Source organism: Mytilus trossulus, chromosome 11 (genome assembly GCF_036588685.1).
Source record: "Mytilus trossulus isolate FHL-02 chromosome 11, PNRI_Mtr1.1.1.hap1, whole genome shotgun sequence".
Classification (NCBI taxonomy): domain Eukaryota; kingdom Metazoa; phylum Mollusca; class Bivalvia; order Mytilida; family Mytilidae; genus Mytilus; species Mytilus trossulus.
This window is the reverse complement of record NC_086383.1, coordinates 52,813,075-52,829,761: the sequence shown is the minus strand read 5'-3', so window position 1 is coordinate 52,829,761 and position 16,687 is coordinate 52,813,075. Positions and strand designations below refer to the sequence as shown.

Sequence of the window (16,687 nt, the reverse complement as noted above, 5' to 3'; positions counted from 1 at the left end):
CACATATATTTTTCTTTTAAAATTTTTCTTTTTTTTAGCCCCCCTCCCCCTAAATAAGAAGTTGTTTTACAACTAAACGAAGCATCTTATCACTTGGAATTGATCACTCGTGTAAGGTGCAGTCATTACATTGAAGGGTTACTTTCATGCCAACCTTTTGAATAGATTTCTTCATAACGACAGTTTTCTTTAATAGACCATCGTAAATAAGTAAAACTATATGCTTGAAACACATGTCACTGAAACGACTTTGAAGTACCCACGCAAATCAATGATCTATATGAAAGTTAAATGATAAAATTTTGAATCAGAGACCTTTCTTGGTTTTTAAACATTTTTCATCATAACAACAATTTCTTTTCTGAACTATTATTAAAGAAGGTGAGGAAGCGTACAAATTTTGCCTCAAACACGTGCGTCGCAAAGTGGTTAATAAATCTCCTTTGTGACATGTGACAGAAGCCATTTAATCATATCATTTTGTCATATTATACACTCAACACTTTTATTAATTAGTCCTTTGATGTCATAGCTATGAATGCAATCAGCTGATTATTGATTTTCTCTCAAAGGCTTAACGAGTTCAAGGTGAATTCCGAGTATTGTCTGATCGGTAAAATCAGAGAAACCCCGAAAAAAAGTAAATAAACAAGATGGCTGAAAATAAATCGTTATATATATTTCTTTCGCCAAATTCTTTCGCCAATGACGAATTTTAATCGCCACAATTATTATTTTTTCGCAAATTGCGAAAATGGCGACCGCCAACGGAAACCCTGGGGTCAAATGACAATTTTGGTCAAATTGACTTATTTGTTGATCTTACTTTGCTTAACATTTTTGCTATTAACAGTTTATCTGTATCTATAATAATATTCAAGATAATAACCAAAAACTGCAAAATTTCTTTAAAATCATCAATTCAGGGGCATTATACCTGAAAAACCAGTTACCCAATTCAGCTAAAAATTTCAGGACAGGTAGACCTTGACCTAATAAATACTTTAACTTTTTGTCTTATTTGCTCTATATGCTGGAGTTTTTGAGATATAAGCCAAAAACTGCATTTTACCCTGTATTCTATTTTTAGCCATGACGGCCATGTTTTTTGACGAAATAGAAAATAAAACACAAACTTTATTTTATACACCCTAATGATCATTCAGTTGAAGTTTGGTTGAATTTGGTTGAGTAGTTTTAGAGGAGAAGATTTTTTAAAGTTAGTAAATATGATGAACAAATTATGAAAAATTGTCATTAAAGGACAATAACCCCTAAAGGGGTCAATTGACAAATTTGGTCATATTAACTTATTTGTAGATCTTACTTTGCTGATCATTTTTGCTGTTTACAGTTTATCTTTATCTATAATAATATTCAAGATAATGACCAAAAACTGCAAAATTTCCTTAAAATTACCAATTAAGTGGCAGCAACCCAACAATGAGTTGTTTGATTCATCTGAAAATTTCAGGGCTGATAGATCTTGACCTAATGAACATTTTGACTCCATGTCAGATTTGCTCTAAATGCTTTCGTTTTTGAGATATAAGCCAAAAACTGCATTTTACCCCAATGTTCTATTTTTAGCCATGGCGGCCATGTTTTTTCACAAAATGGAAAATAAAACACAATCTTTATTCTAGATACCCTAAGGATCATTCAGCTTAAGTTTGGTTGTAATTGGTTCAGTAGTTTTAGAGGAGAAGATCTTTGAAATAGTTTACGACGACGACGGACGGACGACGCCAAGTGATGGCAAAAGCTCACATTTCCTTTTAGGAAAGGTGAGCTAATAATACAAGATTAACAAAGGCCAGAGGCTCCTTGTGTATACATTGTAAGTTTCATAACATTTGGTTGAGGCAAACTTAACCTCCTATGTGCCATAGGGCTGATTTGGCCGATCTTGTTATGGTTCCTTTGAGTGTGTGACGTCACAGCCAAACCTACAGCAAGTGACGCTGTCAAAAATGGCCGCACCGCGAATTCAGCCAATTTGGTTCCGTTTGTTTCCACCAGAGGCAGAGCAGAACAAGCCATTTCACTACTCTTTTCATTGGACCTGATGAAAGAATTTGTGAAGCAAACAAACAACTACAAATTTTGAAAGATTTTTGTTCAGAGCTTTTTATTCTTATTATTCAGCTTTCACCGATTTCTACTTTCGGAACCAAAGGGAAAGTTTTTTGCAGGAAAAATGATCGATTATTTTTAATTATTGAAAAAACAACAACAAAAAACACAAACACAAGGACTGAGTCAATGAAAACAAAAGTTTTTTCACGGGAAGAACGAGTGATAATATTCCGAAAATTGAATAAAATATGTTTTTGGATAGATTTTCACTTATATGACAACATAGAATAATTTGTGTTAGCTAAAAATTTTCTTTCATCAAATATTGTTTTTGAAGGACATAAAACTTGGCAAACCGGAAAGACGGTTGACATTAGGATTATTTCCTACGGTAATACATGTAGGCTTAAAAAGGTGCTTTTTCTTAAAAATATTTTTACTTAATTGAATATAAACTCTCAATTACAATCATTACAATTTTCAGATATGCTTCAGACCTGTATGACAGAACTAGACTCCAGACTGGTAGATTTTCCAGGAAATGTCAGTGGAGAAAAGAAGGAAAGCTAACAATTTCCGAGTTCAAGGAGTTTTTAGGCGTCCTTTTCAATATGGGATTAAATAGGAAAAGTTCCATAAGAGTATTGGAATCAAAAAAACATGTCTCAATCTACTCCATGGTTTAGAATGATTTTTGCCCGCAATCGGTTTCAAAATGTTTTGAGATTCTTACATATTGTACACTGTAAAAAGATCCCGGCAAGAAATAACCAAAACTACAATCCGGCTTCAAGAATTAAACCATTAACTGACTTTGTAAATCGTAAATTTCTGTATTACTATAGACAGAGACAGGAGTTGTCAGTCGACGAGACGAGACGTTGGTTGGAACAAAGGGTAAAACGGCAATGTTGTAATACATTCCGAGGCAAAAGATTACGCTTCGGAATAAAATTCTGGGTTCTCGCGGAAGCTGTTACGGTGTACGTTTCACAAATGCACATTTATCTCAGCAAAACTTTTGAACCCGTTCTCCAAGCTGGTATATTACAAGGAACAAACGTGGTAATTAAATTGTTACAATCTGCTGATCTGCTTAATAAATGATATCATGTTTTTACGAACAATTTCTTCTCATCCTTAAATCTTGCAAGAACACTCCTTGTTCAGAGAACCCACCTTACAGGCACTTTACGAAAAAATCGACCCATGCCTAACATAATTAAGAACGCTAATCCAGATACCAGACAGACAACTTATGCTAGACAGGGAAAATACTGTTGTGCTCTCTCCGAGACCAGAATCAACGTAAGCAGGTAAAACTAGTGTCTATGTATTAAAGCGCTGCCCGGGCAATGAATGCAAAACCACTTATCGTTAACGCGTATAACAACTTCATGGGCGGTGTAGACCTTTCGGATCAAATGATGGCATTTTATAACGATTACAGAAAACAAACCAAAGTCTGGAAAAAAATTATATTACACATGTTTGACAGAATACTGCTTAACTCTTACATCCTGTATTATCAGCACACATCCCATAACCCAATATTATCAAGATTTGACTGAGGAACATCTATCAAATAGACAGCAGAATCCTGGACAAAGACAAAAAATACGAAAGGTAACAGAAAGGAAAGAAAAAGACTGTACTGTGTGTTCTAACAGGAAAAACGGCAGACGAAGAAGAGCAAGGACTGAGTGTTCACGTTGCGCGAAGGGACTGCACAAGTTGTTTGTTCATAGACATGAATGTTAATAAAGGAATTATGACTTTCTTAAAATTGTTTTGTGAATTATGATAAAAATTATTCTTGTAAAAAAAATGTGAAGGCATTAAAAGTTGTATTTTATTTTCAAACGACAAGGTTTTGTCTTTCCTTTACTTATGGAACGACCATTTTAAACTCGGAGGAAGGAGTGCATGTTGTTTTTTTTTTCGGAAATAAATTATTTGATTCTACACTTGAAAAAAATATATCTGGCATTCAAGGGAAGAACACAATCTGAAAGAGAATATTTAACATAAACTATAATGCCAAACAATGAAGGATATGTTGCACCATGTAAAACCAGATGCTCCGCAGGGCGCAGCTTTATATGACCGCAGAGATTGAACCCTGAACGGTTGGGGCAAGTATGGACACAGCATTTAAGCTGGATTCAGCTTTAAATTTGGATTGTGATTAAATAGCTATAGTTGACACAGCATAGGTTTCTGACACAGAATGAATGTGGTCTAATGAACTTAAAATATTATTTTTGCCTTTGAGCAATTCACTATGCTGTTGAATATTAATCCTCTCACAAAAATGTTTGAAGAAATTTTCTTTTTATTTATGAAATCTGAAATGAGAAAAATTTAACCCCCCCCCCCCCATTTTTTTTTCACATCCCCCTTTCCCTTTTTCCAAAACTGATCTCAATTCAAATTTCTTATGAAGTTTGCAACAATAACTACTCATTTAAATACATCATAAAATATTAAAGTGTAAAATAAAGTGCTTGTTATCACTGAATGGTAAAGATTGTTTTACTTTATCAGTTGGTAGTCAAAGTGAATATATACATTGTATATTGTATAAAACAATGATTTAAGTTGATTCAACTACTATTCTGGACAAAGAAAGATAACTCCAATTGAAAATTTCTTGCTATTGCACAATATTGTGCAATTAGATATTTCTTGCTATTGCGCAAAACTGTGCAATTGAAAATATTTGCTATTGCACAATACTGTGCAATTGAAGATTTCTTGCTATTGCGCAATACTGTGCAATTGAAAATTTCTTGCTGTTGCACAATACTGTGCAATTGAAGATTTCTTGCTATTGCTGAATACTGTGCAATTGAAAATTTCTTGCTATTGCACAATACTTAATATAATAATTTTGGATCCTGATTTGAACCAACTTGAAAACTGGGCCCATAATCAAAAATCTAAGTGCATGTTTACATTCAGCATATCAAAAAAGCCCAAGAATACAAATTTTGTTAAAATCAAACTAAGTTTAATTTTGGACCCTTTGTACTTTAATGAAGACAAATTTGAAAACGAGACCAAAAATTAAGAATCTACATACACAGTTGGATTTGGCATATTGAAGAACCCCAATTATTCAATTTTTGATGAAATCAAACAAAGTTTAATTTTGGACCCCTATTTGGACCAACTTGAAAACTGGGCCAATAATCAAAAATCTAAGTACATTTTTAGATTCAGCATATCAAAGAACCCCAAGGATTCAATTTTTGTTAAAATCAAACTAAGTTTAATTTTGGACCCTTTGGACCTTAATGTAGACCAATTTGAAAACGGGACCAAAAATGAAGAATCTACATACACAGTTAGATTCGGCATACCAAAGAACCCCAATTATTCAATTTTTTATGAAATCAAACAAAGCTCAATTTTGGACCCTTTGGGCCCCTTATTCCTAAACTGTTGGGACCAAAACTTCCCAAATCCAACCCAACCTTCCTTTTATGGTCATAAACGTTGTGTTTAAATTTCATAGATTTCTATTTACTTTTACTAAAGTTATGGTGCGAAAACCAAGAAAATGCCTATTTGGGCCCTTTTTGGCCCCTAATTCCTAAAATATTGGGATCAAAACTCCCAAAATCAATCCCAACCTTCCTTTTGTGGTCATAAACCTTGTGTTAAAATTTCATAGATTTCTATTCACTTTTACTAAAGTTAGAGTGCGAAAACTGAAAGTATTCGGACAACGACGCAGACAACCGGCCCTTTATAGCTTGCTGTTTGGTGTGAGCCAAGGATCTGTGTTGAAGGCTGTACCTTGACCTATAATGGTTTACTTTTATAAATTGTTACCTGGATTGAGAGTTGTCTCATTGACACTCATACCACATCTTCCTATATCTATTAATAGCTGCTTGACGTCCAGCGGCAAATATTTAATTGCACATTTATGATATCAACATGTTATTTTCATGAAACTAAAAGAAATGAGAAAATGTATGAACCCGTGATTTATAAGAAAATTATAACAAAATATAATCGGGTCTTGTGTTGGAAGATTTGAAATCCATACACAAAAGTCATTACTACGGCTTGGGGTACAGCTGTGCAATATTTTTCATGACAAGAACATTTATTTTCATTCATTGATAATGAAGTCAATAATACTATCTTGAATTTAAAGATAATCAGAATCAAAATAGTTTGTGTCTTCATTGTATAGCATTGGGCAGACTGCAAATTGAATGGTGAATTGTTATTGTACGGCCGAAATTAACAGACAATCAATAAACTAACATAACCGACTGCATATGCGAGACCCTCATGGGTGGACAAGGTTGTACAACACCCCTATTCGTAAATAAAATTATAAATAAAGAAGTCTCTCATCCTGTTCTGGACTTGCCTTGGTACATAAAAAAAAATTGCAGAGTTTAATTGATTTTTTAAAAATATATGATATTATATGTTTATATGTGTATGTAGAAAAGGTGTCAATAAAAGTCCGTTAAAAAAATTACATTGGTGTCGTTTTTGTTTGAATTTAAGTAAAATATTGCCAATAGACATGATAGATGCAGAATTGTCACACGTTAGTTTGTTTTATTGTTTTTTTTCTGTGTATATCAATCTGGATGTTATAGACCAAAACAAGAAAACGTCCGTTCACATGCTGTTAAAGAGCTTACAATTCAATGGTGTCGTTTGTTCTTGTATATCATATTTGTATATCGTTCATTGTTTTGTACTTAACTCAGGCTGTAAGTTTCCCGTTTGAGTATTTTTGCATTTGTCATGTAGGGTCTTTTCATAGCTGACTATGCGGTATGCGTCTTAATCATTGTTGAAGGCCGTCTGATGTCCTATAGTCGTTTACGTCTTTGTCATTTGGTCTCTGGTTGAGATTTGCCTCATTGGTCATCATACCACGTCTTTTTATTTGTAAAGGCATCTCCCTTTTGTACTGAGAGATATAATTTGAAGTATCGACAAATGTACACTAATTGTAGACAGACAGATCAGAAAGTGTACACATATTAAAACTTGTTGCTGTCAAGCTGATGAGCAAATATAAAGTCATGCAGTAGCATTGTTTCTGAGAAAAGTAACACAATTATAGTTAGACAATCGGACAGAAGAACAAATAAAGTGTTTTCAATATAGCTCTACTTCTAGACAAACAAGTACGCCAATATTCATACAGTTACGCCATATGAAAGGTAATGCAACTTATCTATTGATAAAGACATCCTTGAATATTATTCTCTGATACTAGCTGCTGTACTTCCTATGAAATGTTATACTACAACTTCATTTTCAGTCGACTGAGGCAGTTATGACATGAAATTGCACAAAACAGCTCAAACTATAGAACAAGAAGTACTCCTTATAATCTAAATTTGAAAGATGATTATCTTTTGAATGTAAAAAGAAAAAAAAATCCAAGTACGTCGGGGCCTTTTAAAGCTGACAGGTTTTGTCATTGTTGAAGGTTAAACGGTTGTTAATTAATGGTATCACCTCACTAATTTACAGTTGGTTCACATTTTGCCATGTTAGCGCCTTTGCAATAATGTTGGCTATCCTCTGTCGAACTACATGAAGCAATTTAAAACTAATGTTGGACGGAGCTGCACCTTTATACTTCTATAAGATTTTTTCTGTTTTGCCGTACATCTTATCTGCTGGGATCCTTTTTTATATCCTTTTTTTCTTATGAAAAGGTTCCTCACAGTCCAAATTCCGTTTCGTAGATATTTAGCCTCATGTTTAGCACAAATGTATAGTGATTTTATGAATAACCATGATAACCATCTTATGAATTTTTATGATAAATATCAACGCTTTGGAAAACACCTTCATATACTTGACAGCATAGTCCTGTATGGCGGGAATGATTATACGACGTTGGTGCAATTAAAACTTTATATAACGTAATTTAGCGCCATACTGACAGATGTCGTAAAAAATAAAGGTATATGGCTTTTATTGAAAAAACAAGCACATGGATTCATATTTTTTTCTTTTGCAATCATTCAAGTACTGTTTCAAGAACACTCCGCCAAAATTTCAAGAAAAAATCAACGATCAAATTTTTTCTGCACTTCCGAAAAGACACAAAAATATGGTCAATTTCTTTATTTCGCATATATCAATTTAAATCCGGAAAATGATAATTTGATTTAACCTTAAACTTGTCTCAGCATTTAATTAGATGCCATGGATCAAGGGAACGTTTTACAAAAAAAACGGTTAAGTTATGACTTTTTGTTCAAAAGTATTGTTACTTTCTTTAAAAGTCTTTATTTATGAATTTTCTGGGATTTTCTTCCAAATATGCAAATTTCGAACCAAATTATCTCAAAAATTAAGTCATGAAGGTACTTTTTTCTTTTCATATTTAGGAAGTACACATTGAAATTGACCTACTATCAAAATTTTAGGAAAAAATCAATGAGGGATCTCTACTGTATCGTATGCTCTTAAGTAAGAGAACGGAAACGAAAAATTCAGCAATTTTTCCTTTTGTAAAGGGGCATAACTCTAGAACAGTAAAAGTGACACCACCAAAAATCAATCTTGATCTGTATTTTGTGGTTATAAGCATTGTGTATAAGTTTCATAACATTTGGTTGAGGCAAACTTAAGTTAGAGAACAGAAACAAAAAATTCAGCTTTTGTAAAGGGGCATTACTCTAGAATGGTTAAACTGACATCACCAAAATTCAACTAGATCTGTATTTTGTGGTAATAAGCATTCATAACATTTGGTTGAGGCAAACTTAATCTAGAGAATGGAAACCAACTTTGAGACGTACTGCATGATGTACATACAGTTGTACGTATGGACGGACAAGGGTAAAGCTTAATGCCCCCTCTGCTACGACAGAAAAAATTAAAACAAGAATTTGATTGATTGATTGATGGTTGCCTAACGTCCAGTGGCATATATTTCATGCATATTCAGGACGAATGAGAATTTGAAAAGTCATGCTTAACGGATTTCCCCTGCCTTTGGCTCTCCAGTAAACATGGTAAAGAAACTTCTAAAATAAATTAAATTTTTGCACAATTTGTAGGAAACACCCACATCTTGCTAATTAAAAGTATATACAAATTATTACAATGTATTAATTTGTTGTCAATTTAATAGATAAAAGGGAGACTTAATCATTTATTATAAATACATGTATTAATTAGTCATTTCTTCGCTCGTCTCAAAACTTATAAAATGTCATGGATCTATCTATACCATGTATACTGGCTTTCATTCAAAAAATATTGCAAAATTGCCCTTCATATGTCTTTTGTTGTTTTGTTGTTGGGTTTCTGTCTTATTGAAGTTAACCATATACATCATTTATTCATAGGCATAAACAAATATCACAAACATACTTTTTTTTGTGATAGTTAAAAATTAAGAATCATACAAGCTTACAATAAATTACTTCAATATTTTTTGGAAATTCAGGACAAGTAACTTTTTTCTCGACAAGTAAAATTTAGTTTTACTTGCCTAGGGACAAGTTCTCATAACAAATATTTCCACAACCCTGTTCATTTCTGTCAATCATATTTGTTTTTCATAAATTGTTTTGTTATAATTCAGGCCGTTTGTTTTCTCCTTTGAATTTATTGTTCCACATTTTTCATGTCGGGGCCTTTATAAGCCAGCTATACTGTATGGATTTTTCTCATTGTTGAATCCTTACCGTTGCCTATCCCCTTCATATGAGTGTCTCATTGGCATTCAAACTACATCTTATTTTCATATTATCATATGACATTATCCTTTCCTAGATCCCCAATTTGATGAAAAAAAATATTCTGTTCAAGCAGATGACAAAAAATATTCTGACTCCAGATTTTCCCCCCATACCTTCATGACCTTAAAATCAGGCTTTGCTCGAAAGGACTCAGACAAAAACCCATGCCCCCCCTATTTTTTAGGTTGAATGGTTGCTCCATTACCATGATTACATTTTTAAACAACACCACTTTAAAGAATGACTTTAATGCATGTGTCTTGATCATTTATTTACCCTCAATTTGTTTTCTTCTTGTTTCTCGGTGCTACATTAGCGAGTAAACAGTCCAACAGTTAGAGTTAAGTGGAGACAACTCGTATCCAAAAGTTTAATTATTGATATGAAAACTTCTATGAGATCACAATTTTTAGCAAAAGTAAACAAAACTAGTTTATTTCTTTTCATAACCATAGTAAATAGGTCGTTATATACTGTACTGGTAACGATAAATTTTGATAAATTCATATTTTTTTACATGTCGACTGTCGTTCTAGAAGAACCAACTTTTTTTCGATTAAAATCTGTTTTATTTTCACTTACTTTTCTGTGTTCTCACAATATCTTGGTTATATTTTACAGTATATTTTCACAAAATCGTCTGTTTTTCCATTTCTTTCACAATAGGAAACAGAGTTCTAACTTTTGACAGGGGGCGCGAAATCTGAAATCTGGTGCGCATATATTGTACAACTCGTTTCAGGACTTATTTCTCCGGAAAATCTCATGATAAATATATCCGACAAGGTTGCCCTCGCAGTGGCGGATCCAGGTTGACGTAGAGTTTGTACACTCCCCCCTTTGAACGAAAAAAAAGAGTTCTCATGTTACTCACGATTTATATTATGTTTTTTACAATAAAGTTGTAAAAAAAAATGAATTTCGTTTTGGGGAATAACCCCCCCCCCCCCTTCAGTTTCAAAAATCCTGGATCCGCCCCTGAGTCTAGTATACTAACTGCTTTATAGTATTAAATATTGAACAGCTGATCTTTTTATAAAAAAAAGCCCCAATAAAATGCATCATGGACAGGAGGCGGCTGAGAAGTTGGATGAGCCAGTCTTTCATTTCTATAGTCTTTAATTTTTCTTACTTTTTGTCCATGTTTTGCTTTTCTTTATATTTTGACACCTCATTATTCTATATCCTTTATTTGTCCATTTTTGTCTATTCTTTATATTTTGTCCATTATTCTCTATTCTGTTAACCTCACCCACACCCTCCTATAGATGGGCGTTGTTTTTTGGTTCTTCGGTAGTGAGCCAGAAGAGGTCAATATCTGTTTGTATTTCTTTGCATTGGAAATATCTTCTGTCTCTCTTCTACCTCTTCCTTTTACATATGTAGTTTAGACGACACATGCATAACAAACATGATGCGTCTATAGTCTAAATAGCATTAATATTTATGAATGCAGATATAATAGAATGTGAGCTGTGTGATAAACGTTTTCATGGTATGGCAGCCTTAGTAGAACATCCCTGTAGGGACGATAAGCTGTATGAATATGATGACTACTCGGACAATAACAGTAAGAAGATGACTATTTGATATTCTGGGGAAAGGAGGGGCAGGATGATTTTTTACTGATTTATTATTCCGATTTCAATTGATCTGTCGCTTAGCTTCCCATTTTTGTCAGCTCTTACCAGACCATCATATTCATATTCAAAATCATCGGACTTAGATTCAAATGCTCCATACTAAGAATCACACAAAAAAGACACCAGTCAACCATGACTACATCTTTCATGGTCACATTCTTCAAACTGAAACAGCTTCAAAATATTTGTGCATAACCATCCAATCAGATCTCAAATGGAATAAACATGTAGATAATAGAACAGCAAATGCAATCGACAACTACATTTTCTAAAACGTAACCTAAAAGAATCATCCAAACAAATAAAATAAAGGGCATTCATGTCGTTAGTAAGACCCAAGCTTGGGTACAGCTCTTGTGGATTGGACCCTCACAACAAAAATCAAAACAATCAAATTGAGATGATCAAGCGAAGAGCTGCCCGCTATACATGTAATAGATACCACAATACCAACTCTGTCTCAAATATGCCCGAACACCTACAGTGGCCTACATTACAATTGAGGCGAATACAGACAAGACTAGTGGTTTTCTATAAAATTACACACCAACATTTAGCAATCTAAGATCTTCTCATTAAATCAGACAGCAGAATAAGATATAAGCATACCAATCACTATATAAACAAATTCAAACCAGTAAAGATTCTTACAACTTCTCATTTTATGCGCATACAATAGTACAATGGAACTTACTTCCAACCTCAGCAATCCTATGTGCAACAGTTGACGGCTTCAAAGAGCAGATTTCTATATCTGCTCTTTCGCAAATATTCTGCATAACATGTACATAGTTTTACCAAGAAATATACATAGGATAACAATCCACAAAAACATTTTTTTTTTAATTAAATCACTGTTATATATTTTTTTTGTATTTTCTGTTCACCAATGTAACGTATTATTACTGGAAAGTTTATTTCTTTTAAATTGTAAATAAGCCACGCATGCAACAGCAAGTGCTAGTCAAAGTTGTGACTGAGTGCGGAAATACGAAGATAGATAGATTTATCACGAGTTTAAATTGATCGATGGTTGATTATTTTTAAAGTCCAGTGACAAATATTTCATGAAAGTTATTGAAAACACAAGTTCAAAAGTCAGGTAGATAATATAGAAAAGGGGAGGTCTGGTATGGTTACAATCCATCAGAGTTCAAAAGAAGTGGATTTAAGCAATTAAAGGCACCAGTTCGGCTTTCAACAATGACAAAAATTCTTACCGTATAGTCGGCTATGAACGCACAATCCTTCCATAAACTGGGACAGTGGCGTAATAGTACAACATCAGAACAAATGTTAAAAATCAAGCAGATGCAATAGGATAAACTCAAAAGACCGATACGAAAAAAAAAAAGACTAACTTTAAGACTATAGACACAAAGCACTGAAAAAAATTTCAACGCCCCCCCCCCCCCCCCCCCAAAAAAAACAAAACAACAAACACCAACAACATAAAAACACAAAAACAAAAAACAAAACAAAACAAATAAATCTTGTTCTCTCAGACTAAAGTATCAATCAGTACAGAACCAACGAATTTAGTCATTACAGTCTGAGAAACGCCATGACCTTGTGAACCTTAAAGACAGACTAGTTGTCTCTGACGGAGAGTTGTCTCTGATGGAGAGTTATCTCTGATTGACATTTGTCCCTGTGGATAGTTGTCTCTGATGTAGAGTTGTCTCTTCTGGATCGTTATCACTGATTGAGATTTGTCTCTGTGGAGAGTTGTCTCTGTTGGAGAGTTTTCTGATAGAGAGTTGTCTCTGGTGGAGAGTTTTCTGATAGAGAGTTGTCTCTGGTGGAGAGGTGTCTCTGATGGAGAGTTGTCTCTACTGATAGGGAGGTGTCTGTAATAGAGAGTTGTCTCTGATGGAGAGTTGTCTCTACTGATGGGGAGGTGTCTGTAATAGAGAGGTGTCTGTGATGGAGAGTTGTCTCTACTTATGGGGAGGTGTCTGTAATAGAGAGTTGTCTGTAATAGAGAGTTGTCTGTGATGGAGAGTTGTCTCTACTGATGGGGAGGTTTCTGTAATAGAGAAGTGTCTGTGATGGAGAGTTGTCTATACTGATGGGGAGGTGTCTCTGATGGAGAGTTGTCTCTACTGATGGGGAGGTGTCTGTAATAGAGAGGTGTCTGTGATGAAGAGTTGTCTCTACTTATGGGGAGGTGTCTGTAATAGAGAGGTGTCTGTGATGAAGAGTTGTCACTACTGATGGGGAGGTGTCTGTAATAGAGAGGTGTCTCTGATGGAGAGTTGTCTCTACTGATGGGGAGGTGTCTGTAAGAGAGAGGTGTCTCTGATGAAGAGTTGTCTTTGTGGAATGTTGTCTCTGATGGAGAGTTGTCTCTAATGGAGAGTTGTCACTGAAGGAGAGTTGTCTCTGATAAGGAGTTGTCTCTCATGGAGCGTTGTCTCTGCTGTAGAGTTTTCTTAGATGGAGAGTTGTTACTGATGGAGAGTTGTCTCTGATTTATGGTTGTCTTTGATAGAGAGTTGTCTCTGATGGAGAGTTGTCACTGATGGAGAGTTGTCACTGATGGAGAGTTGTCTCTGATGGAGAGTTGTCTATGATTGAGAGTTGTCTCTGATTGAGAGTTGTCTCTGATGGAGAGTTGTCTCTGATGGAGAGTTGTCACTGATGGAGAGTTGTCTCTGATTGAGAGTTGTCTTTGATGGGAGAGATATCTCTTTGTCAATGACGTACATTTTTGTATCGAGAAACGGTCTGCATCATTAATAAGAATATTTAGCTTTAAAAATCCGTTTTATGATCCTTCGTATGTTTTGTATACTGAAAAATGAAAAATTTTGCATAACCGTGACCTAAATATTATTGGCCTCGCAGATTTGAAATCACATAGAAAAGTTTAAGAAAAGCCTGACATTTGGTTAGATAATTGCATGCGATACTTATATAAGTACTGAGAAGATGCGGTATGATTGTCAAAAAGACAACTCTCCACAAGAGACCAAATGACGAAGGAGTTAGCAATTATAGGTCACTATAAGATCTTCAGCAATGAGCAAAACCCTTCACCACATATTAAGCTATAAAGGGTCTTAAAGTTACAAATGTTTCAGACTGATCGAGTATTAGTTCAGACTTTTAAGTATTGTCTAGATTGTGGTCGAGTACAAATCAATACATACAAGTATGGTTAAGATTGGGGTCAAGTAAATTTCCAGTAAAATTTAGACTTATTCAGAATGATCGAGTAATAATCAGTACAGTAGAGTACAATTACTGCTAATTTTAGACTTATTCAGAATGATCGAGTAATAATCAGTACAGTAGAGTACAATTACTGCTAATTTTAGACTTATTCAGAATGATCGAGTAATAATCTGTACAGTAGAGTACAATTACTGCTTATTTTAGACTTATTCAGAATGATCGAGTAATAATAAGTACAGTAGAGTACAATTACTGCTAATTTTAGACTTATTCAGAATGATCGAGTAATAATCTGTACAGTAGAGTGCAATTACTGCTAATTTTAGACTTTCTGGTTTGTATAATGATGGGTAAAAGTAAGATTTATAGAAAGTTTTTAAAATAACTTTGCATATAAAAAAAATGTAATAAAAAACTTTTCACATATATAAGGAGAGGTAATTCAATCTATTGACATTCCTGAAGTCGCCTACTGCTAACAATCTTTACTACATGTAGGCAAACTAAGTAGCATATTTACCCTAAAGTTGTATTTCAAATTTACGAAAAAGTAAATTTGGCCTCACAATTTCTCATTCAGTGAAGTTTCATTTATGTCCATCTTATTGCTAGTTTTAGTTAACAGCAACGACCAAAGCACTATATTTTGTCAGAGTAGGTTTTACATGTTCTAAATGCTGATTGGATGAATTGGTGGTGTGACACCATACTGAAGAACCGTTTTTCTCTAAGTCCAAAATCACACACATGAGTTATCCATTACGATATTATTTTCGTTGCAATTTTAGAATTTACTTTGATAAAACTGTATAATACAATTCAATTACTAATACGTAATACTCTGTCGATATGCAGTTTTCATACACAGTAAATGCAATTAAGGTCAAGGTAAAGTAAATTAGCCAAATCACAGATTTTGGTAACATTTTGCATGCAACTTGGGACGGTTTAACTACAACTAAATATGGAAAAAAGCAAAGCATTTAATATCTGTTTAATTTTCTGAAACGAACGTTATCCTTTTAAAAAAGATGAACATTTGCATAGAAACCACATTAAATAGACGAAAACGTACTTAAATTTGTCTTAAAATAATTAAATCGCAAATTACCAATGCATTGATTTTTCTCAAAATTGATATATTTTTGATGCATACATTTCCGTTTTAATGATGTATAACGATAACACAGTTCAAAGTTTAAGTTTCAATTTCAAATTTCCGTCTTTCTACATGTTACTACGTGTATGATGAGAGGTTTCCGCTTCTCCGGGAATTACATCTTTTTCATATGTCGTGAATTGAAGTAAAACGAATTTTGATAACTTAAATATTCCTTTGACAATCATGTAACTATTTAGTTTGGACAGAGGTTAGAAAATTTTCAAAACTATTAGATTAAAGCTTGATTTCCGCCTTCTGCGATAGAAGAAACAATTCTTTCATTTCCTGACATATTGTTTTCAATGAAATCTTCCGGTTTTCATTGTGATTTTGTGTTTTTCAAAAATCATTATAATATTTATTTCATTTATATATTTGCTTAAGTCATCCGTTTTATGATCATTCCTATGTTGAGTCCTTCTTTAAAAACTTTTGATAATATTTTAAAATTTTTAAGCTTCTAATTTTCCCACGGTTGGAAAAGGCCTTTAATCATGGTTCTTAACAGCTGAAAAAAAATCTTAGCATTTTGAAGGAAAATGATCATGCTATCATACAAATTGATATCATATTTACCTTTCTGAGCAGCACGTAAGAAAAATCGCCTTGCTGCCTCAAAGGCCTCAGCTCGATGAGTGATGAACACAGGAAGAGAAAACATTTAGTGAAAACGAGACAATATAAAAGCACTGACGTACTGTTAACCCGGAAGACCCCATAGGTATTGGTTTATTTCTTCATCTGTCTACTTGCATAGTTCTTGGAACTCCTCAACCACAAATACTTAAACTGCAGTGATGTAAAGCTTGTACACAGGAAAAAAAGAGGTTAATTTTAATTGGTTCATTTCCATTGATGTTTTTTTTATA

At 33.8% G+C, this 16,687-nt stretch overlaps 1 protein-coding gene across 1 annotated transcript in view; it reads right to left on the bottom strand.

Moving 5' to 3' along the window:
- LOC134690155 (death-associated protein kinase 1-like) overlaps positions 1 to 16,465 on the bottom strand; it is a 78,528-nt gene extending 62,063 nt beyond the window's left edge. Inside the window, exon 1 of the mRNA XM_063550132.1 lies at positions 16,395 to 16,465. The gene's annotated coding sequence lies outside the window, so the exon portion shown is untranslated. The remainder of the gene's footprint in view (positions 1 to 16,394) is intronic.
- Positions 16,466 to 16,687: the final 222 nt, after the last annotated feature.